Source organism: Pectinophora gossypiella, chromosome 20 (genome assembly GCF_024362695.1).
Source record: "Pectinophora gossypiella chromosome 20, ilPecGoss1.1, whole genome shotgun sequence".
Classification (NCBI taxonomy): domain Eukaryota; kingdom Metazoa; phylum Arthropoda; class Insecta; order Lepidoptera; family Gelechiidae; genus Pectinophora; species Pectinophora gossypiella.
The window spans coordinates 10,559,692-10,584,491 of record NC_065423.1 but is presented as its reverse complement, the minus strand read 5'-3'; the positions used below and the strand labels follow the sequence as shown (position 1 = coordinate 10,584,491).

Below are 24,800 nucleotides of genomic sequence, written 5' to 3'. Positions count from 1 at the left end.
AAGTTCATGACTTTGAACATCGACGGCGCTTAGAGCTTGACTCCAAGCGCGATGAATTGAAAGCCCGACCGCTTACGGCTAACAATTATATATATTTAAATGGTGTGCTCACATGCCTGCTATGCGCGAGGATCTCTTCCAATAAGATTGGCTATGTAAGCCACATGCGAGCACATGAACGTCGGAGTTGAAGCAGTCGCCGTAGCCAAAATCGGCTGGACCACATCATCATCATCAAGACCTGGAGGGGGTGAGGTCTGCCTCTCGATACGAATTGGTGCGGGGCGAAGAGTTACCGTTCTATACGCCGTCTTTATTCTATGATTTTAAGGTCGCCTAATAACCTAATAACACTATATTAAATCGTTAAAACCGAGTTTATAGAACCAAGATAATTTATCACGACCGCTTCTCTAACAGAACTACATCTCAAACCACATTACATTGCGCAGGTGAGGTATGTACAATATGAATTGTCATCGTATTACGGGCAACTGGAGCGCAGATGTTGGATAGTACAGTTATGGCAAGATGGGTGATAAGTTCCGTTCTCGGGGTGTTTTGTTCTTATTGTCGGCTAAAGTAACGTTGAGTGGCTTCATTTGATTCGATAGGTGATTAGTATGACATAATACATAACATAAATAGCCTTTATACGTCCCACTGCTGGGCACAGGGCTCCCCTCTATCAAGCGAAGGGAATATGAAGCATATTATCCTGTATACTATGCTCCACTATATAAAATTCCACTTGATATTAACTCAGAATCATGGCCTGAATCATTCCTCAAAGTTTTCGTTACGATGTCACTAACACCCTGTATGAAGCATATCCTACGATGCTGCGCCACACTGGTTGGTGGAAGCGTTAAGGTGGCAATGTTTATTTTAATCCGCCGAAAAGGAAAGGGATAAAAGTCCCTAAAAATATATAAGATCGTGCGCCAAGCGTAACTTAAAAGGTGAAATAGTCTGCTCATAACAAGAAGCCGACGAAATTAAACTACTAGTAACTTAAATTATAAGGGATATTTTCGACATCATCATCACCATTGGGTGACGTGGGTGGTGGGTGACGAGTTATTTATTTGATATAAGATGCAATTTTTCACTACAAAGTCCATTTTAATTAACACAGCTCGACCGTTATAGACGGCGATACGGCTCACCACTTATCACGTTGGTCTGACAAAAAGCTCGGTGATGCGTGGATACTCAGTTCATCTTGCGATGGATGTACCTCTGACTAGCCCTTTGGTGAGTATATTCGTGTGTGTGTGTGTTTTACGTTTCTTCGACTTTTACCCTCACTTTTCCCTTACGAACACGATTGTAATTTATCGTAGAAAGCTGCAAGTGGGAAGGTGCAATGCAAGTGTGCAAGTAATCACTAAGACTTGACCAATAAAACGTATAATTAGAAACATAACTGCAAAAGATATTTTAGGAGGAGGATGCTGTTGTAAATAATAGCAACTGGGCAGTTCCTATGTATGTTTAATGTGCCTCCTAATTTTACTTTAAGTTATACCTGTCATTTTCTTATCCGCCGAAAAGGATAGGGACGGATGATTGACAGCTCTGAATTTTAGGAAGAAAGAGTAAATGAATGAATAATCCGGGCGAATCAAAAAGGTATCTCGCTGGTATGTAAACCGATTGACGGGTGCAGTCAACTTAATTTTTGTCGGGTTGTTAGCCAATGCAAATTTTGATAGGGTTGCTTTAGATTTGTACTTAAAATCGACGTTTGTTCCATATTTTTTATGCTTGTCGATTATCCGTTCCTTTTCATTTTCGGCGGATAAGAAAATAATAGCTATAACTTTAAATAAAATTAGATGGTGTTTACAGGAATTAGCACCATTGTTACTAACAAATATGGATTTAGGTCTGATATAAAATAATTCATGTAATTTTATTTCAAAAGAGATAAGCGGCGTTTACGCACATTTACAGTGACTAATTTACTCCAAGTTGACAAAATATACAGGGTGATAGTGACACCGTAACGAATACAGAGGGGGATCATTTAGCTCACGATTCTGAGTTAATATCAAGCTAATTTTATTTTATTTTTTTAAGTGGAATTTTCCATCGCAAAAGTATAGAATTGAAAATAATTTAAAAAAACTACAAAAATACATGAATTTTGCGACGGAAAACTCCACTTGATATTAACTCAGAATCATGGTCTGAATCATCCCCCTCAATATTCATTACGATGTCACAAATATCCTGCATAGTACCGGTGAACATATAGTACGGTCCCGACTAGTCACGAGCATTAATATGTATACACTTTGGTACCATGTCACATTAACTTTTTTGACAAATTGAACTGTAAGTCTCACTAAATGTCAAATATGTTAGTGCGACAGAGTCCTAAAGTGGGTACATTATATTGCTCATGACTGTACACACAGTATAGATACGTACATGTTGTTAGTTTAATAGCACCGTTCATTCATTGCAGATGGCTGTATACATACGAATTCCGGCCAGTGCAACGATTTATATGCAAATGAAGCGCATCACTACATTTATGGAAACTGGAGAACGTTAGTTTATACGACTCCATGCTCTACATATCACTGGCTGGTTTCTTTATACAATGGGCGTCTATAAGTATGTGTGTCTATCTGAGGCAAATCGGCGTCTATACAGGATGTTAGTGACATCGTAACGAATACTCAGGGGGATGATTCAGACCATGATTCTGAGTTAATATCAAGTGGAATTTTTCGTCGCAAAATTTATCATTTTTTTAGGTTTTTTAAATTATTTTCAATTCTATACTTTTGCGATGGAAAATTCCACTTGATATTAACTCAGAATAATCAGCTGAATCATCCCCCTCAGTATTCGTTACTTGTCCCCGCACAAGTACATACAGTAGCCATACAAGTAGGTATGGGTGTTAGTGACAACGTAACGAAAACTTTGAGGGGTGATTGAGGCCATGATTCTGAGTTGATATCAAGTTGAATTTTCAGTCTGAATATTCATGAAAATTTTTGTGTTTTTTTTTTAATTATTTTCAGTTTCATACTTTTGCGACGGAAAATCCCACTTGATATCATATCAGAATCATGGCCTCAATCACCCCTCAAAGTTTTCGTTACGATGTCACTAACACCCTGTATGTATATCAGACAGGTAGTCATTAGTTAGCCATTTGTCATGTACTTAGTTAAGAGACTTTTCAATCAATCAATCAATCAATAATACTTTATTGCACATTGACATATACAAAGGACATAAACACTTTTTGTAATTATTTCTTTTTATTTTGGTGCAATAAAGTGTATTTGTATTGTATTGTATTCGCTTCTGTAAAAAACCGGACCCTCTTTGAAGGGGTTGAGGGTATTTCGGGGGAATTCCACAAAAAAAATGATGCACGATTTTTATTGTTATTACTAATGAGAATAGATATTTTTAGCTTTCTACCTTGAAAATTGCGGAATGCTCCATACAAACATCCACCCTCCATTTTAGGGAAGTGAGGGAGTTAGAAAGAGACGAAATATAGTCTTTTTCACTCTCCACGAGGTGGAGTACCAACCTCATCAACCCTGGTGCCAGGGTTACTATTGAGCTGCCAAACTATTGGGTCGTGTGACGACTACTTACTTAAATCAGTAAGTAGTAACCGGGACCAACGACTTAACGTGCCTTCCGAAGCACGGATCACCTTATTTTCGGACAATCAGGTGATCAGCCACACTCCACTTAAAAAAATACGTCAATGCGTTGCTCCGTTTTGCAGTGAAAGACATACTTTCCCATGTTTAATATTAGTATGGATAATTTATTTTTCTTTCTTTATATCTTCAATGAAATCATCAGTTTCATTCACAATTTTTCCATAACTTTGTTATTATCATTTGTCACTCACGCGTTATGCTTGCGTCTTCTTATTTCAAACTTTTCATTGTTGAAATTTGAGATCGGTTTATGATTCATTTGTACGGAACAATTTTACGTTAGCGCAGATAAAATTAAGTGCGCAATGCACTCAAATGTCAATAGCAATATTGCTTTTTTTAGATGAATTGCTACGACGTGGCCTTCCTTTTAAAAAACAGGACCACAGTGACCACTTCTTTCTTAGTCTAACACCCTGTGGTCGTTAGACCCCAAAACAGAAAGCCCTTTCTTAACAGAAAGCCCGGTGAGTTTTGGGTACTTGGTTCATCTTGCGATACATTTACCTCTGACTTTAAATTTGTCAGAGAAGAAATTTAAAGCTCACGTGAAGCTTACTTTATGTAAAAAAGCTTATTATAAGATTAATGATTACCTAAATGATAAAAATGTCTGGTATTGAATGTGTTCCTCTAGTTATTAAATAACTTGTAATGTACCCTCATTGATTTAAAAGATGTGTTGCTGTTGCACTTTCTTGTCATTTCTTCTCCTCAGCCATAACACCTTGCGAAATGACGTAAATTCAAAAATGTTACATTGACCTTCAACAAGTTTATCCATGATAATTACGTTGAAATAATAATTACGTTTAAGGCGGCCTTATTGCTCTAGAGCAATAAGGCCGCCCAAATTGTACTGTTTTCATGTGTTATGTCTGATTGTTGAAATTTTAGTTCTGTGCAATAAAGATTATTTGATTTGATTTGATTTGAATAAATGATTCTGATTCTGATTCTGATACTACTCCGATTGGGTTAAGGCCGTGAGCTTATGTTATGTTAGACAAAGAAAGATAATTTCTTAAAGATAAACGACATAGATAAGAGATGTTTCACTGGAAGCGACATATTGTTACAACATTCCCAAGGGACCTTTAACTGCTTATTGTTATGAAACGTGCGTGTATGTACAGATGTTTGTATTATGTGCCCGACAGTTGCTCCGCCTGGCGTTTAGAATCCTAATATTATTAACAGCAGCAACGACCTCCGTGGTCCAGTGGTTGAGCGCTGGGCTCACGATCCGGAGGTCCCAGCGTTCGAACATAATCCCGATGGGGACATAATATAAAAATCACTTTGTGATCCCTAGTTTGGTTAGGACATAACTGGCTGATTACCAGATTGTCCGAAACAAAGATGATCCGTACTCCGGAAGGCACGTTAAGCCGTTGGTCCCGGTTACTACCTACTGATGTAAGTTAGTAGTCGTTACATGAGCCATGTCAGGGATTTTTGGCGGCTCAATAGTAACCCTGACACCAGGGTTGATGGGGTTGGTAATCCACCTCACAACCCACGAAGATAGGCCCCTGGCATATGCCTCATGCATAACCCAGCGACTACGTACTTACATCAGTAATTAATAAACGCAACCAAAGGCTTAACGTACCTTCCGAAGCACAGATCCTCTTACTTTCGCACAATCAGGTGATCAGCCTGTAATGTCCTGACCAAACTAAGGACCACAAAGTGATTTTTGTATTATGTACTCATCGGGATTCGAACGCGGGACCTCTGGATCGTCAGCCCAACGCTCAACCACTGAACCCCGGAGGCCAGGGGGGATAAGCTTGAGTGTTTTTGTTTTTTATTTGATTCCAGTTCAGTAGAAAATTCCTAAAAAACGTGGGCTATTACATGGCACTTAAACAATATACTATACAACTCTGCCTACCCCCTTCCGTGGTGCAGGCGTTATGCTATGTTATACAAGGTAGTATCAGCCACAATGCGTTCCTACTAGACAATTTACTGGGTTATGCAGTGGTCAGCGAAAGTGGCGTGTGATTCGCGCCATTTGTCAGTTCGCGCCCACTCGGCCACCTGCGCCCGCGCAGTTATACGCGCAGGGCTGGTAGAAGCTGTATGAAGTGTTTTTAATCATTTATAGCAGGTCACAAAGGCCTATACATATTAAAATGAGCAATTAAACTACATATTATTATATTATTGTACAGTCATGAGCAATATCATGTACCCACTTTAGAACCCTGTCGCACTATCATATTTGACATTATACATTGTTTTAAGTTTACGCGGTTATTATCATAATTAAAGCACATAATAACGGGTTCTTACCGCGTTTAAATGGGGATATGAGACTCCCGATATTTCGACACTGTTGCAAGTGCCATGATCACGGGATGACTGATGAGATTGGAGTGGATATGTCTGCCCGTAGAAAATTATGGATCTACCTACTCCACTCCAATCTCATCAGTCATCCCGTGATCATGGCACTTGCAACAGTGTCGAAATATCGGGAGTCTCATATCCCCATTTAAACGCGGTAAGAACCCGTTATTATGTGCTTAAATATTTGACATTTAACGAGACTTACGGTTTAATTTGTCAAAAAAGTTAATGTGACATGGTTTCAAAGTGTGTACATATTAGTACTCGTGACCGTAGATGCTTATGCGTTTTTTTTAATTGAATGGAACAGTTCGTAACCTTTTTGGAACAAAAATTCGTAATTTACTCGTGACCTATTTTGTGAATGTCTCGTTAAAATAAATTGTCACAACCTTCTGGCGAAACTTACTATAAGTATCAGTATAAATGTCAAGACGCAAGGTGTAATTAAAATCTCATAAGAATTTATATAAAACGCTATTATCCTCAGACTTGAAATTTTTAACTACATAAATTATTCATTTCAATTCAAAAAAATCGTGGAAAACATTACAATGACAAAGTATAATTGGGTTATTATGAAATTCTGATTACAAAATAAAGACGGATCTAAAACTGACGAATATCATTTTCTTATTATTTATTTATTTATGAATTCTAAATCAAGAAAAACGTAATAATAAATCCGACATTTGATCACGTTTTTCAGATCTCACAGTGTGCTTTTCATACAAATTACATAGTCATTTCGTGTTTTGACGTTTAGTAAAAGGTAACCGATTTGACTGGTTGGAAACTACCCATTATGAACAGCCTACTTACATGGTCCTTTCATGGACACAGAAAGACCTGTACACCCTAACTTTGTGTACTTGAAAACACAAGTACAGACACATACGGTCACGAGCATTAATAGATATGTATACACTTTGGTACCATGTCACATTAACTTTTTTGACAAATTGGACTGTAAGTCTCACTAAATGTCAAATATGTTAACTTAGTGCGACAGAGTCCTAAAGTGGGTACATTATATTGCTCATGACTGTACATATTTATGAGCACATTAACTTACTGAGTTTCTTTTTTCAAGTCCACCGTTATTGGAAAAGATAACAATACATTATAAATAATATTATACACAACATTCCTCCGTGCTTCGGAAGGCACGTTAAGCCGTTGGTCCCGGCTGCATTAGCAGTCGTTAATAACCACCAATCCGCACTGGGCCCGCGTGGTGGTTTAAGGCCCGATCTCCCTATCCATCCATAGGGAAGGCCCGTGCCCCAGCAGTGGGGACGTTAATGGGCTGGTGATGATGATACACAACATTGACAAATGGCAACCCTACTCGTACTTGTAACCTGTACTCACACCTACAAGTTAAATCACTACAACAATTTGTCTAACGAGAGTTGCAAGTTGCCGACTTACCCATGGGCCGCGTAAACGGTAACTCTCCGCCCCGCACTTCGTATCCGGGCGCCGACCTCAGCCCCTCTGGGTGTCACTTTAGTTTTAAAAGGCCGAATAAAGGGGAGCGTAAGAGCGGAAGAACATTCGCTTCTCATATTCATTTGCATTTTCCACTTAAAAAGTGAAACCACGTTGATTTGACAAACAACAGATTCCATTACAACTACAGTCATGAGCAATAATATAATGTACCCACTTTAGGACTCTGTCGCACTAACATATTTGACATTTAGTGAGACTTACAGTTCAATTTCTCAAAAAAGTTAACATGACATGGTACCAAAGGGTATACATATAATGCTCGTGACCGTACATACCAACACACTGCTACGTACGTACCTAAACTTATGCAGGCTGTTAGTGACATTGTGACGAAAACTTTGAAGGATGTTTCAGACCATGATATTGAGTTGATGGATTTGGAAATTTCCATCGAAAATCTCATTTCTCAATTTCTTGGTCTGAATCATCCTCCTCAGTATTCGGTACGACGTCAGTAACATGTATATTCACACTTACAAATATAAATCTATATCTTAGTATTAAAAAAAAAAACATCAACAGTCATGATGAAAGTGTACAACAAAGCGAGAAACATCAGAAGTCAATCATTACAAGAGATAGGAAGCAAATAATAAAACTTTCGCCGAACGGACGTACGGACAATGCAGCGGTATATATACACGTAACTACATAATTATATCGACAGATTCAGACCTGCCTTAATGTCAGCGATATAGCGGTTTCTTTTTACGTAACGTAATGTATTTTTGCCGCATGTGGAAAAATCAATCATTGGTTTAGGCCTGTGCTGGATTCGAACCTGCGACCTCAAAGTGAGAGACAAGCGTTCTACCAACTGGACTACCACGGCTCCTAAGTGACCTATTTAAGTGACTTAAACATTTCATAATTAATTTATTAACTACGTATAGTACATTGTTTTAAGTTTACGCGGTTATTATCATAATTAAAACACATAATAACGGGTTCTTACCGCGTTTAAATGGGGATATGGCGGTAAAGAAAGAGGGTAGACAGATATGTCTGCCCGTTGAAAATTGTGGATCTACCTACTCCACTCCAATCTCATCAGTCATCCCGTGATCATGGCACTTGCAACAGTGTCGAAATATCGGGAGTCTTATATCCCCATTTAAACGCGGTAAGATCCCGTTATTATGTGTTTTAATTACGTATAGTACGGTCACGAGTACTAATATAATACACTTTCAACTGTCACATTAACTTTTTTGACAAATTAAACCGTAAGTCTCATTAAATGTCAAATATGATAGTGCGACAGGGTTCTAAAGTGGGTACATGATATTGCTCATGACTGTACCTACCATACGCTAAAATGACTGACTCATAGATGTTTTTAGGTATCTAAGTGTTTTTTAAAAGGCCAGGTCAAGAGTAAGGCCAGCAGGGCTAACATGCGCAAATTGAAAAAAATATCGATTGATTCAATAAACGAGTTTGGTGCGAGTTCAGATGGGTAAAGAAAGTGGGTAGTCAAATATGTCTGCCCGTAGAAAATTATGTATCTACCTACTCCACTCCAATCTCATCAGTCATCCCGTGATCATGGAACTTGCAACAATGTCGAAATATCGGGAGTCTCATATCCCTATTTTAAACGCGGTAAGAGCCCGTTATTATGTGTTTTAATTATGATTCAATAAATTTTGTCGAATTCGATTAGTTTGATTTTGACAGATCGAAATGACTTATTTGGTTTCACGTATTAGCACCAATCGACAAAACGACATTATTATATCGTCGGAATCGATAAAATGACCGTGACAATTTTTTTTCCGCTTCTTCTATCGTGTGGGTTGTGAGGTGGAGTACCAACCCCATCAACCCTGGTGTGAGGGTTACTATTGAGCCGCCAAAGGCCCCTGACACACCTGCATCCGCATTCGTATCCGCTAACAGTAGGATTTATAGACATTCGTGGTAATTTGAAGTTTACGTTAAACAACGCGAAACTATTTAGCGGATTTCACTTACAGCATTGTTATTAAACAATACCCGACGTTTAGATACAAATGGACAATATTCGGAGTATTTGATGTTGTTATAATATTAGTACATAAACGCTTGTTGATAATCATTATTGTTTTATAGATTAACAGGTCATCATCATCATCAGCCCATTAACGTCCCCACTGCTAGGGCACGGGCCTTCCCTATGGATGGATAGGGAGATCGGGCCTTAAACCATTACGCGGGCCCAGTGCGGATTGATGGTTATTAACGACTACTAATGCAGCCGGGACCAACGGCTTAACGTGCCTTCCGAAGCACGGAAGAGCTCGAGATGAAAACTTTTTTTTGTGGTCATCCATCCTATGACCGGCCTTTGCGAAAGTTGCGTAACTTCAACAATCGCAGACCGAGCGCGTTTACCGCTGCGCCACCGAGCTCCTCAGATTTATAGGTGTATAACAGTAATTCTCCGCCCGCCCCAATTCGAAAAGGGCTCCGACTTCACACCCCGGACACTTCATACAAACAACCTCGTTTTGCACAGACACTACACATTGACGTTATCGTACGGTCACGAGCATTAATATACGTATATATACACTTTGGTACCATGTCACATTAACTTTTTTAACAAATTGAACTGTAAGTCTCACTACATGTCAAATATGTTAGTGCCACAGAGTCCTAAAGTGGGTACATTATATTGCTCATGAGTCATGACTGTACACTCGCACCTGTGTGTGTGACATCTGTCGCCATACGATTCAAGTCTAAACTATCTTCGAAGGGGTGAGGTAAACCTAGCTCAGCCGCTAAAAAACGAACTAACCTAGTAAATGCCTATAACTTAAATTGCCCTACCCTATCTCCTGATACACTATTAGTCATAACGGCCTCTGTGGTTCAGTGGTTGCGCGTTGGACTCACGATCCAGAGGCCCCGGGTTCGAATCCTGGCATATCACAAAAATCACTTTGTGATCCCTAGTTTGGTTACGACATTACAGGCTGATCACCTGATTGTCCGAAAGTAAGATGATCCGTGCTTCGGAAGGCACGTTAAGCCGTTGGTCCCGGTTACTATTTACTGATGTGAGTAATCGTTACATGAGCCATATCATGGGCTTTTGGCGGCTCAATTATAACCCTGACATCAGGTTTGATGAGGTTGGTATTCTACCTCACAACCCACACGATAAGAAGAAGACTATTAGTCATTACGGGCGAGTGTGCTAATGACTGTGTATATAGTATATATAGTAATAGTGTATATATAATACATAACATAAACTCACGCCTATTTCCCACCGGGGTAAGCGGAGACTATAGAATTCCATTTGCTTCGATCCTGACACACTTCTCTTGCTTCCTCCACATTCATCAATCGCTTCATTCACGCGCGCCGGTTCAGAGTAGATCGTATTAAACGTTTTCTAAGAACATCTCCAATTTGGTCATCGTAAGTCCTTCTCGGTCTTCCTCTGCCAGCCCTACCATCAACTTTTGCTTTATATACCGCTTTTGCAATTCTATTATCCTTCATCCGCTCTACGTGTCCAAACCAACCTAACATTTCCATTTTCTTTCATATAATAGTGTACATATACACTAATACTATATACACAAGCTCTTCTATCAATCTTACGTTACCCTCTAAACAAACAATACAAAGTTTTCTCAGGCCTCAAGCATCGAATTCCATCGAATAACGTTGTAGAAAGGACATGACTTTCCCGCGAGCCTCAGAGAAAGCGAGACGTGATAGGCATGCATCTGCCGCCGTAGTGTTGTCTAAATTATATCCACGGACTCGTAGCTAAATAGCAAACGTGACTGCATAAATTGAAACTTGAAAATATATTCGAACATACACACAAACATAAGAGATAAAAAAACACAAATATACTTTTTGCACTCAATTACCCGTCGCCTGGAAGAAATGCTTAGCAATAAGGCCGACTGTACTTCTGCTGTATTTTGTAAACCCCCCCCATTCCTGTTGCTGAGCGGATAACGATCATTTAAGACTAAAGTAAGACCCAGAACAAACATTATAGAAGGAAAAATTGAAGAGAAGAGAGGAAGGGGTAGACCTAGGAGAACATTTATGAAACAAATAAAAGAGAAGGTGCAGGTCGTGTCGTATCAGGACATGAAGGCTTTAGCGGGAAGAAGTGAGGAATGGCGAATACTCAACCGACAAGAGCGCAGCTATTAAATAAAGAGAAAGACAGAGAGAGATCTATTTTTTAGAAACACCTAAAATTTTACTTGTTTTTTTCCTTGCTGACGTCACGGAAGCATTAATAACAAAATGCCTTTGCCTAAAAAATGGTTTGAGCTTTCTGTACTGGAGGTGAAGGTTTTGGCGGGAATAAGAGAGGAATGGCGATTACTCCACCGACAAGAGCGCAGCTCATAAATAAAGAGAGAGAGAAGACCCAGAGGGGGTGAGATCGGCCTCCGATACCAATTGGCGCGGGGGGCGGAGACCGTTTACCGTTTTAAACGTAGTGTCATTCTTCATTTTATGACTAAAGTACACGTATTGTATGATGAATGTAGTATTTCCACGAGCATCTAGCGAAACAACAAACGTGACTTCATAAATTGAAACTTGGAATGAAATGGGAAATGCAATTAAAATAACGGCAGAAGTACTTACGATTGTGGCACAGAAAGTTACTGTTAGAACATCAGTTTCTAATTGACAAAACATAAACAAAGCATCACGCGTCCCGTACAGATAGGCAGAGATGTCATAGTACAGTCATGAGAAATATAATGTACCAACTTTAGGACTCCGTCCCACTAACATATTTGACATTTAGTGAGACTTACAGTTCAATTTGTCAAAAAAGTTAATGTGACATGGTACCAAAGTGTATACATATTAATGCTCGTGACCGTATGTATCTTTATTTCCAATTCATGCGGCAATCTCATGATGTTTTCATATACACTTTTGAGTTATATTACCTGTAACTATGGCTCTCACTCTTAATGTTAAACAGAATATAATTTACATAAGCATTTTAACGCACGAGGCGTAATTGTTTAAATAATAACATAAGTTTTAGCGTTAACGTTTCATAACTTAAAATTTAAAACTTTATGATAATATTTAAATATCAAGTTATATGACACTGTCTTCAAGTTACTTTATTACCATTGTTATGCTGTGTAATATTATATCACTTAAGGTTCAACATCTTTACTTAAGAGATTGCAGATGTTTTAAAAGTATCGTAATTTAAGAACCAAACCGAAACTTAAGTAACTTGACTAAGGTGCGTACTCAAAAAAAGATTTTTTCCGCAAATTGGGTCGAGTACTAGTTTCAAGATACTCGTAAATTATGAAATTCTGATTACTAAAAAAGACACATCTAAACTAACGATAAACATTTTTTTTTCTATTTGACTTATTTTTGAATTTTAATCAAGAAAAACGTAATAAGTCCGACATTTTGTCACATTTTTCTACGACGTCACAGGTTACTTTTTCATACAAATTCCATAGTAATTTCGTGTGTTGACGTTTAGTAAAAAGTAACTGAATTGACTGGTAGGAACCTAGCCTATAAACGTTAGCTAATTAAAATATGTATAGGAAATCCACACGGAGCTGTTACAACTTAAAAGATTTGAAACAGAATAAAGAGTAATACTACGTATAGAACGGTAACCCTGCGCCCCGCACCTATTCGTATTGGCGCCTACTTCACCCCCTCTTTGTCATACTTTGTCGCTAAGGAGTAAGGGGAGACTGCGTCTCGCTTACACTTACGCATTAACGACCTCTGTGGTCCAGTGGTTGAGCGTTGGGCTCACGATCCGGAGGTCCCGGGTTCGATTCCCAGTGGGGACATATCACAAAAATTACTTTGTGGTCCCTAGTTTGGTTAGGACATTACTGCCTGATCACCAGATTGTTCGAAAGTAAGATGTTCCGTGCTTCGGAAGGCACGCTAAGCCGTTGGTACCGGTTACTACTTACGGATGCAAATAAGTAGTCATTACCATGAGCCATGTCAGGGGCCTTTGGCGGCTCAATAGCAACCCTGACACCAGGGTTGATGGGGTTGGTACTCCACTCGCAACCCACACGATAGAAGAAGACTTACGCATTAGGCCACACACGTAAGAATAAGATTCTTGGATGAAGTGTCGTTCTTCCGGGGTGTGAAGAAAGCATTTCAACAAAAACCTGTACACCTAATTTGCAAGAACTTAAGATCTATTTACATACAAACTATTACGAGGATATTATTCAAAAGAACTTACTTCTAAAGCTTGCAATTCACTTGCAAATCGGTATTCAAGTTGGCAAGTTGTAGAAAGTACCGTAGGTACATTAACGACGTTGAAAAGCTAGGAAATAAAAACATTTGCATTAAAGCCAATTCAATAAGTAAGAAAGGCAATTTCTAGATTTTACGAGCTTGTAGTAACTTTCTGGTGGCCTTAAAAGGGAATCAGCATTTAAACTGGATGTTTTGGTTCGTGTAAAATAAGTAAAATGTTTATTTTTCACAAGAACACAGAGTGCCGTGGTAGCCCAGTTGGTAGAATGCTTGCCTCTCACTTTGAGGTCGCAGGTTCAAATTCAGTACAGCCTAAACCAATGATTGTCGAATGTGTTTTCGAATTCATTGAATAATAAATGATTATCACGTGCTCATCGGTGAAAGAAAACATCGGGAAGAAACCCGCATTCCCGAGAAATGCGTTTTCGGAGGTATGTGACTTAACCTGTATTGGGCATGTTTTCCTTTCTCGGGTTGGAACGTCAGACAGGCAGTCGCTTCTGTGAAAAACCGGATCTGTCTAATCTTCAGGTTAGGTAATCAGACACTGTGAAAAACGGGATAATGCTAGGGAGATGACATATTATTATATTGTGTTTATCAAAACTACACATGTAAATTACATGTTACAAGTGTCAATGTTTATTTTACAAGTAAAATTTACACGTGCTAGTGAGTAACTTGTAGCTTGTGAACGTGTAGACTTGTAAGTTTTTATAAACGCGGCACAGGTCTGCCCCGGTGGAGTAGAAAGTACATTTTCAATAACCACGAGCGCTGTCGGCTCTATCCGCTCCACTACTTCCGGTGGCATATTTTACGTTCATCGTTTCATTATACGTGTTAAGTATTTTATGTTTTTTTTAAGAACGTCTAGTGCCCTGTGTCGAAGGTTTCCTTGCAGTTTTCCTCCTTACAGGTTGTGAGAACCTCCAGTAGTTTTAGGCGGATGAGACGTTCGTTATGTAAAAAATACTTCAAAATGAATTATTATTATTATAGAGGAGTGTGTAAAAATAACTTAATAATGAATTCTATATTTTTCTTTTAAGTAATAGACCTAACAGCCTCGTTCGGAGAATGTGTTACGTACGTCTTATTGTCACAAGTTCAAATCCCGGCCCTGGTTCTAAACCACTGAATTCGACTTTGCTACTTTGATTTGCGTCCGGTTAATGGCAATACCCTACCCCCTATTACGTAGGGCTTAATAAATACCTGGCGAGAAGTGGGCGTATATATTATACATCGCTGCCTAACACTCTAGAGATACAGGCGTGATGATGTTGATGTAGGTCGATAAGTGGGTGTAACTTATCTTCTAATTAATAAGAGATCTACAGGTAGGCCTCTTTATGTGTGAGATTCAAGCAGCAAATGCTTCAACGTACAGTTTGATTGACTTATCTCGCTGTATGACAGCTTAAATACCTACATAATTAGCAAAACGGACGAGCAGTAATTAATGACACAGTAAACGCAAATAGAAAGACAGATAACAATATCAAGCATGAAGACATACACTGTCTATTGACAGTGTAATTATCATAAAGTTGTTTTGTAGTGAAAACCAGCGACTTATTGAAAATTCACATTCTTATGTGATTTTCTTCACATACATACATAAACACATGCCTATTTCCCACTGGGGTAACCCACCACCTTCCCATGGTCCTACCAACCTTTCGCTCATACGGACTTAAGGCTGCGTTTCCATTGGATCCGGATCCGGAAGTCCCGGGTCCCTGATTGTCCGTAAGTAAGACGAGGCGTGCTTCGAAAGGCATTCGTTAAGCCGTTGGTCCCGGTTACTACTTACTGATGTAAGTACGTAGTCGTTACATGAGTCATGTCAGGGGCCAATAGTAACCCTGACACCAGGATTGATGAGGTTGGTAATCCACCTCACAACCCACACGAGAGAAGAAGACAAAAGCGAAATCCAATTTAGCTAGACCCTCACTATTTAACGTCATATTTCGCATTAATATGCAATCATGTAGCGGCTTAGTGCAATATTAACAACTTGCATTCAAGTCGGAACACGTAACTTCTGTCACTGTCAAACAAATAGGGGGGAAAGTTGAACAGAAAGTGACAAGAGATGCGACCACACGTACGGGGTGCGATCTGCATCACAAATCGAACATTTCTGGACGATCGGTGTTACAAAGTGGTTAAAATGAGATGACGAGCGATTTCTACATGTAAACTGGCTTTAAGCAGCTGTGTGATGCTCTAAAAGCGACTTCAGCGCTATTCTCGTAGCCTATAGCCTTTTTCTTCTATCGTGTGGGTTGTGAGGTGGAATACCAACCTCATCAACCCTGGTGTCAGGGTTATTATTCAGCCGCCATAGGCCCCTGACATGGCTCATGTAACGAGTACTTACATCAGTGAGAAGTAACCGGGATCAACGGCTTAACGTGCCTGAGACAAGCTAACATCAAGAGACAGTGATGAATATCCAACTCCTACTCTAAGTGTGAAAGGCAAAATCTATTTATTTCAAGTTACATAAAATGATGAAAATTGCTTTTAGATAGAATAAAGGATCTGTAATCACTTTACGATGCATATTACGTTAGTGATTTGTTGTTTGAAAGTTGCTAAACAAGGAAACGCAGAGATGCTTGTACGGAAATAACGCGACTTGTTCCAATCCAACTAAATAAGTGATTGCATAATATTTTCAATAGTAAACGTGCTTATTAAGCAGTTATAGTTCCCAAATACAGAAAAGAACACGTCGATGACGAATAGGTAAGTAATCTCGCGAGTAATAATCGCGGCGAAATATATTTGGTGAAAGTAAAAGCGTAAATAAAACGTGGACCCAGAAGTGACCCCTGCGGTACACCTGCCAGATGAATGCGCGCGCCGGACAATTTATTATCTTCCGCACCAACGGTGAGCAAGTATCTTCTCGTACAAAACAAACTTTTGAACAAGTTACACAACAGATTAAGCCGTAAACATATTGTACTTTTGACATAACACATTAAAGGAATGCGCCTGTTAACTCTTACATAATTAAAGAATTATGATAATCCTCGAGATAAATTCGTCGTTTATGCTAAAATCATAAAAGGCGATCTTTGTATGTTATGTAACGTACAACACTTTGTTGTTGATGGAATGTGAAGAGATCCGAACTCGCAAGTCGCGACTTTCGTAACTCTTGTGGGCGATTCGTATCAGAACGGAAGCTTATGTAAAAATTATACTTAATTAATTTGTTATGATAATCGAAACCCATCGAACATAGTGTCCATAAAATACTTCAAAAGTTATGCTCGTTTTGTTTTGGTACTATGCATAATTTAAACGGGATTGATTATGTATTTGTGCCGATGCGAAATTATTGGAATAAATGTTTGGGAAAGGACCTTTTACTTATTTAAAATTCGAGTGGTACGCACGTCCGGCGCGTTGGTATGGCGACTCATCACACTCATTGTCCTAACTCATATGCAATTCATAACTTAAAGTCAACAAAAAAGTATTCAAGAAAACGTTTGAATACTTTTTTGTTGACTTCACAGTTATGCCTACCGACGGCATGTGTATTCGTAAACAAATAAGCAGTAGTGTCATTCAAAACAGGAATAGGGTCTCTGACCTATTCGTTGGCTAAGACAGAGTTAATATTGACATCAAGAGCGTCGCTGGTGGACAGCTTTCCAGCGATCTAGTTAGACTAGTTAGATCGGTTGCGGCTAGATAAGGTATCGTCGCCGATCTAAATCGTTCCGTGTTTGCGTCGGGAGAGCGGCAATAGTGATAGAGTTAAACAGCACCTGTAATTTGCTGTTATCGATATGTTAACAGTGTCGCGTACCTGTTCGTCCACTTTCGGAGCGTCGGTGGCGCGGGTACCGCTAGCGACCTCGATGCGGCGCGCGCGCCTCGCAGGCCGCACTGGGAACACGCTCTTCGCGTCATCAGGTACTTCCACCCCGAACTCTTTGGGTCCACTGAATACTTTACAGTCCACTTCGTCCACGCTCGTCGCGGGACTCAAGTCGTGCACGTTGTCGAACGTCGAGTCGTTATCGTTGGCGGCGTCGTTGGAAACGTGACCGGAATCGTCGCTGCAGTCCGAGTGCGTGTCGGATATCTTCTCGTCTGTTTGTTTGTGTACGAGTTTCGCAGCGCGACAAGTTTTCGTGTCATCTCTAGACTCGACGTACTTCACCTGACGGCCGACGAGTGTGCTCAGGTGGTTGTGGAAGGTGGTGTTAGCGATGCACACCTCCTTATGTACCGGCGGGATCACCTTGCAGCTCACGAATTGCGTCGGCTCAGCTTTAAATTCCAAAGCTGTTTTTAGCTCCAGCTTCTTGACAATTGACTTCACAGGTGATAGTGTCGAATCAATCTCATCCGCTTCATTTTCGTTCCGTTTGGGTTTCGAACATGCTACGACGAGATCTCTTTTGTTACATATTTTTTTCTGCTGTAGCTTAGCTCTCACGGCGCTTATTTCGTCAGAATAATCCCTCATTGAAGACTTTGGGGACGGTGATTTTTTGTCGAATGAATCTTTCTTAGTCTTATCGGATTGTCGTCTCGGATCGCTTTTAAGATTAAGTTGTGATTTTTGCCTTATTTGTTTGTTTGTGTCCAGTTTCTCAGTATTTTTCCGCAGCGCATTTGTTTTCTTTTTCTGAGCACACTCTCTGGCCTGGTCTACATTGGATAGATCAACCGGAGTGGGAGAAAAAAGCGCTCTCGTACTACTGAACTTGTTGTGGGACATTTGACTCCTGATCACTGGGATCTTGCTAGGAGAGCCCGCGATAGAAGTCGACGACCTCGTTCTTTCTAAATTAGGTGAAATCATTGATTCGTTTCCTATTTCCCACACACTCTTTGCTTTTTGCATTTTTGACTTGGGCGTATCTTTGCTCTCTAAACCGGTTTTAGTATTTGACGTACCATTATCTGCACTTGTTTTTAGTTTTGTTTTCTTTGGGTCACTCACTTTTTTTTCTACTTTTTTAGCCACCGGTTTGGTCTTGGTGACGACCGGAACGGGTGTCGACGGCGGATTAGATAAAGTTTTCTTGAGTATTCTCGTTTTAACATCCAATTTTTTCAAATCTTCGGTCTTGATGCAGTTCACGCGAGACGGGTTTTTAGATGAAATCTTGTAAGTGGCATACTTGTCTGGATTCATTTTGTCGTTGGGTGTCGATGTCAAAGGCACCAGCGGCGCGGTCAATTCTTTACCTTTCATGTCGTCGAGATTCCACAAACTGGTTGTTTTGTCAATAGAATTATTACGTGCCACTTTATTTCTTGTTTTACCGTCACTTTGAGGATTCGAATTCGCTTTCTTTAATATACAACGCGACTCTATTATGCTACAAGTCTTAGATTTTTGTAGTTTAGGCGGAATAAAAATATTTTTATTAACGTTTACGTCAGGAGTTAAAGAAGTGCTAGCGGAAAATTCAGACAGAATTTTGTCGAAGGACTCCAAGGCTTTATTGAGCTTAGATTCAGCATTCACATTGTTATCCACTTGAGTGTCTGTTGGTTTAACAAAGGGAATATTTTCGTAAATAGAAGAGTATCCTTTCGTCTCATCGAGTAGTCGTTCCTCGCGCGCGTTCCTGTCGGCACCGCTAATGTTTACATTCTCGTACACGTGATGCCGCTTGCTATCGTTCGATTTACCGTTAACTTTAGAATCGTTCACATTGAGTTTATTCAAAAACTTTTGCACGTTATCACTGTTAAGTTTCACCGGTTCACTGATACGCTTCTCGAGACAGGCGGCGATCGCGGTCACTTTAGAGCCTTTGTGCTCGGGCGAGTTTTCGGGACCGACTGAAAATGTCCTGTAGAATTTTTGCATCGGCCCGTGGGGGGCGTGCGCGGGGGGCGAGGGCGGCGGGTGCTTCTCGCTCGATTTCTGCCCGCCGAATATGTTGAAAACTTTCACTGCGGGCATGTCGCGGGCCCGGCGGGCGTCGCGTGCGGCGCGGTGTGAGGCGCGCGTGCGCGGCGGCGAGCGGCGGGCTTGTGTCGATCGACGCGCGGGCGCAGCGCCGCTATCAGCGCCGCGACAATAAGAAAGTCAATGTCACTTCAGCCTGCAGACGTGCGACGCACTCGTAATGATCGACAGGTTCGATACATTTACATCGCCAGTCGGCAACCTCTGACATAAGTCTCTTGTTCCACCCGAGCGCAGGACATTATGCAATGATAAGTAAACAAGAAAGCTTGAGCGGTTTTTTTATGTAACGGATATAAAGTTGCGTGTGCGAACCTGTTTCTTAATTTGGGTAGGAAGTCGAGACGGGTTTCGGGTATGTGGGTTACCTACATGGGCATCGTAAACGTAGACGTAATGGGGTTGAGAATACAATCGTCGAGTTACGGGAAAGAGTTCAATCGTAACCTAATTAAAGTTGAAACACGGTTATTCCGTTACTATATCGTGAAACGTTACGCAGCATGCGGGCGATAAATTAGCTGTAATTTAGGACATTTTATCGCCTTTAGTAATTTGATATTTGGAATTACATCTAACAGTTATGAAACTTGATATTTTAATGAATGCATTCATGCAATGGAATTGTTATTAGGCACTCGTGAACCTAATGTAAATAAGTATAAAATTTTGCCGTTAAACGGAATAGCAACCATCTAGATACTGTGATAAAAAAATCTCACCAGACCAAATTCCAAAGAACTTCGGTAACCATAGCAACCTATCCAAATAATCAAGAACACAAATATAACAATACAACTATAGAAAAACATGTAAATATCAACTGAGCCCGTAATTAAGCGGGCCGTGATGAATACGAGGTGTCATGTTGGCGACTAATCATGAGAGTAATCATGTAATTACATCAACTGACAGCTGTCAGTTGGATTACGCGCGAAATCGACCAATTAGGACGTACATCTCACTCCCAGTGCACACTGGTTTATTTTATTTATTAAAAAAATATAGTCCACAGATAAAAAGACATGAAGCAAGTCGATTATACACAAAACAGTCAAACGGTTCAACTTATTTCTAATTTAAATCTATTCTAAAATATATATACCCGTTTCACGTAGCACATCAGAACTTGTCATTTGCAAGATGTGGCAGGTAGATAAGTACGCATTATCTCACGCGAGTTAAAGGCGAACGATTGAATAATAAGACCCTAGATACTTACGCCGTATGTAAAATTAAGATGATAGAAAATACATTACATAGATTATTATAATGTATGTGAAGATAATAATGCGATATTTTTAAAAAGTGACCGGAACGAAAATAAACTTGCTTTGCATATCAGTCGATTTTATTGCATAAAATCGCCAAATCTCTCAAAGGGTAATGTAATGTATACACATTTTACAATAAGATTCCCATTGACATTCAAAATTAGGCTTTCAGACAGTTTTAAAACCGCATTAAAAGCTACTAATGAATTTTTTTTTCAAAGGTAAAGTATTAGTACTAATTTATATTTCTAAAGATTATACAAACAAACAAACAAACACGTCTTTCATGTTACACATAACAAGTACTTCACACTAACAATTAAAAAATAATCATTTTATTTTCAATATTTTAGACTGACGTTGCTCTAGTTACGTCGTCAAAAATGATTGTCAGTTTTAATCAATTTTCTTAAAACTCGTAAAATTTAGGTGATGCGAATCAGATTATAATATTAACAAGTTGTTATTTTGAGCCGAATCCACAGTTTGGTTTCCCGTAAAATTGAGATCATGAACCCATAAGGTTATCGATCGATAGTACCTATAGGCAACTGTAATAAAAATACTTTTTCTTAATAAAAGAACTCGTGTATGAGACGAATATAAATGTATTAACCTAAATGGTACTTCCTAGGTCTAAAACAAAATAATGCAACAGCAACACATAATTCCATAATGTATTTCGGCCAAGTTACTGCCCCCGGCCAAGTAGCTAATACCATAACAATATTTTATGTTTATTTTTTTTTAAAGAACGTCTAAGCCCCTATGCCGAGGTTTTTCTTGCAGCTTCTTTTCCCGGGCTATACAGGTTGTGAGAAGCTGCAGTAGTTTTAGGCGGATGAGACGTTCGTTATGTAAAAATTGACGATTCAAAGTGTAACTATGTTACCTACTGAATAAAGATATTTTTGAATTTGAACATATACGGCTAATCTACAATAAGTCACGTCAAAAATAACCCATAGTGTACACACCTCCTCAGTCTTGTAACAAAGTGGCTCTAATGAACTAATTGGCTGGAATGGCGTCGAAAGGACGTACGGTCTAATCTGTATCAATTGACGACCACCTGACACATGTGCACTTATTATTATGTATATAAAGACCTCATTTTAATGGTACAAAGGCCAATAGGACGATTGTTTCGCAAATAATTGATGGACATGGAAATTATCATTCGTTCATACTCGGAAATATAATTGCCGATATCTTCGTATTTCCGAATGCTAATATTCATGTGCATCAATTTAAAAGATAAATTAGATACCTAATAAATTAGTAGATTATTAGATTCCTAGGTCAAAGATAAATTATGAAATTCTGATAATTCTTTAAAAAATATTTTCTTTTTTCTATTTCACTTATTTGTACTTACTTGTTTGTTCAAGAGAAACGTAATAGAAAGTGCGACATTTAGTCACGTTTTTATATGACGTCACAGGTTGCTTATTCATGCAAATTCCATAGTAATTTCGTGTTTTGACGTTTAGTAAAAAGTAACTGATTTGATTAGTTGGAAACTAGCCTATTATAATTTTTTTGGGTATCACAATTTGAATTCAGATTTATTGTTCTTTTTACGCGGGAATCAAAACAAAACAATAAAGATTTTAGTTCCAAATTCAAATTCTGATACACAATATAATAATAATAGGTAATAAGTAAACTTTTGATTTCTTCCTTCACTGTATTGACGTTCGTGTCTATGGTTATGGGCTTTTTGGCGGGAACGGGAACGGGACAGTTGCTTTCTTCATTTAATAATCTAAATAATTAATACGAAGTGGTGTTTTGTGGTTAATGACCGAATTATGTTAGTCGGAAAACATTCGCGATAATGTTACTATATCGGAATATTCAATAAATAAAGTGTACCTATCTATTTTCGCTTCGTGCAAACAAGCCGCTTTATAACTCGAAAGTTGCGGACTTTTGAGTTAATTCGTTTGGGGTTCGGAGTAGGAGTCTGCTACCAGGGTAGGGGCTTAGGTTTCAGCAACATCATTTCATTAATCACCATCATGTCTGAATGGGCATAGCTCCCTGTGCCTTGCCCTTCGGGGAAAACCAAAACAAACTAATGTCTATGGTTACTATTTGCGTCCAGTCCAGCATAAAGAACTCTATCGATCTCGTAATCGTGAGATATAACTTTCCAGTTTTTAAAGCCAAGTCTAGTTTTTCTCAGCAACGGTGATCCCAGTGCTATAACTGTCTCTAATTATGGTTCTAATTAAGACCACACGAGGTATTACCGCGGTAGTTGAGCCGTGTCTGGTGACGGCACTTGTGTGCGGTAAGTAATCTTACTAAGTATACTACTTAATTGAAATCTCTGTTCACGCCTGTACTTCCTTTTGGGATGGGCAGAGTAAAAGGTCACTAGAAGACATGAAATATTTGTTGCAATTTGTTTAATAACACGTATGTTAAATACATAACAGCCTCCGTGGTCTAGTGGTTACAGCGTTAGGCTCACGATCTGGAGGTCCGGGTTCGATTCCCGATGGGGACATTGTCGAAATCACTTTGTGAGACTGTTCTTTGTTTGGTAAGGAATTTTCAGGCTTGAATCACCTGATTGTGTGTTTGACTACCTTTGAACTAAAATGCGTTTGGTTTACAAAGCCTGGACAGAAGCGAGGGCTTTGAACAAACGTTTAGAACAAACATGAGCGGTGCTGTGGGTTCATAAGTTCATAGACACGGGACGGTATAGGACGGGCAAACATTCACTCGTGGTGTAAGGTATAAGCGCTCCCCGGACATTCCATACAAAAATCTCATTGTTACCGTGTGTCACCTATTGCCTAAGTGCGAGCGAGACAAACAATCCTTAGTCCTTAGCGAATTACGAACATTCTTTTTCTCTTCTTCTTCTATCGTGTGGATTGTGAGGTGAATTACCAACCCCATCAACCCTGGTGTACGGACATTTAAAACTAAAGAACGACCCAGGAGACAGAGGTGCGTGGGCCAATTAATTGTCTTCCTATTGCTTGTGGGTCTCCGACCCCTTTAGGGACAACGGGCATGAGTTTATTTACGTGGGAGCGGAAAAGTTAACACTGAAGTCTTCATAACCCACTAATCTTCTTCTTATCAACAACCCACAGGTTGTGAGGTGGAATACCAGCCTAATCAACCCTAGTATCAGGGTTACTATTGAGTCGCCAAAGGCCCCTGATATGGCTCATGTAACGACTACTCACTTACGTAAGCAGTAACCGGGACCAACGGCTTAACGCGCCTTCCGAAACACGAATCATCTTACTCTCGGACAATCTGGTGATCAGCCTGTAATGTCCTAACCAATAACCAAGGGATTCGAACCCGGAGCATCCGGATCGTGTGTCTAACGCTCAACCACTGGACCACCGAGGCCGTTACTACGGCACTAATTATTATACTTACTGATGTAAGTAAGTAGTCTTTACGTGAGCCATGTCAGGGGCCTTTGGCGGCTCAATAGTAACCCTGACACCAGGGTTGATGGGGTTAGTAATCCACCTCACAACCCACACGATAGAAGAAAACGGGTCCATAAAGACGAGCCTTCATGTTTGATTGATTTCCTTAAAACCCGCGACATCGTGACAATTAGACCTCAATTAACCCTGAGAATGTCACACGATGGGACATTGAGGGTCTGGAACAACGAACAAATGTTTGTTCATAACAACTGGCTGTCGCTTGCCTTAG

At 39.6% G+C, this 24,800-nt stretch overlaps 1 protein-coding gene across 4 annotated transcripts in view; it reads right to left on the bottom strand.

Moving 5' to 3' along the window:
• Positions 1-24,800, bottom strand: part of LOC126376186 (unconventional myosin-XVIIIa) — a 338,390-nt gene that overhangs the window by 66,208 nt on the left and 247,382 nt on the right. The gene's annotated exons all lie outside the window — the stretch shown is intronic.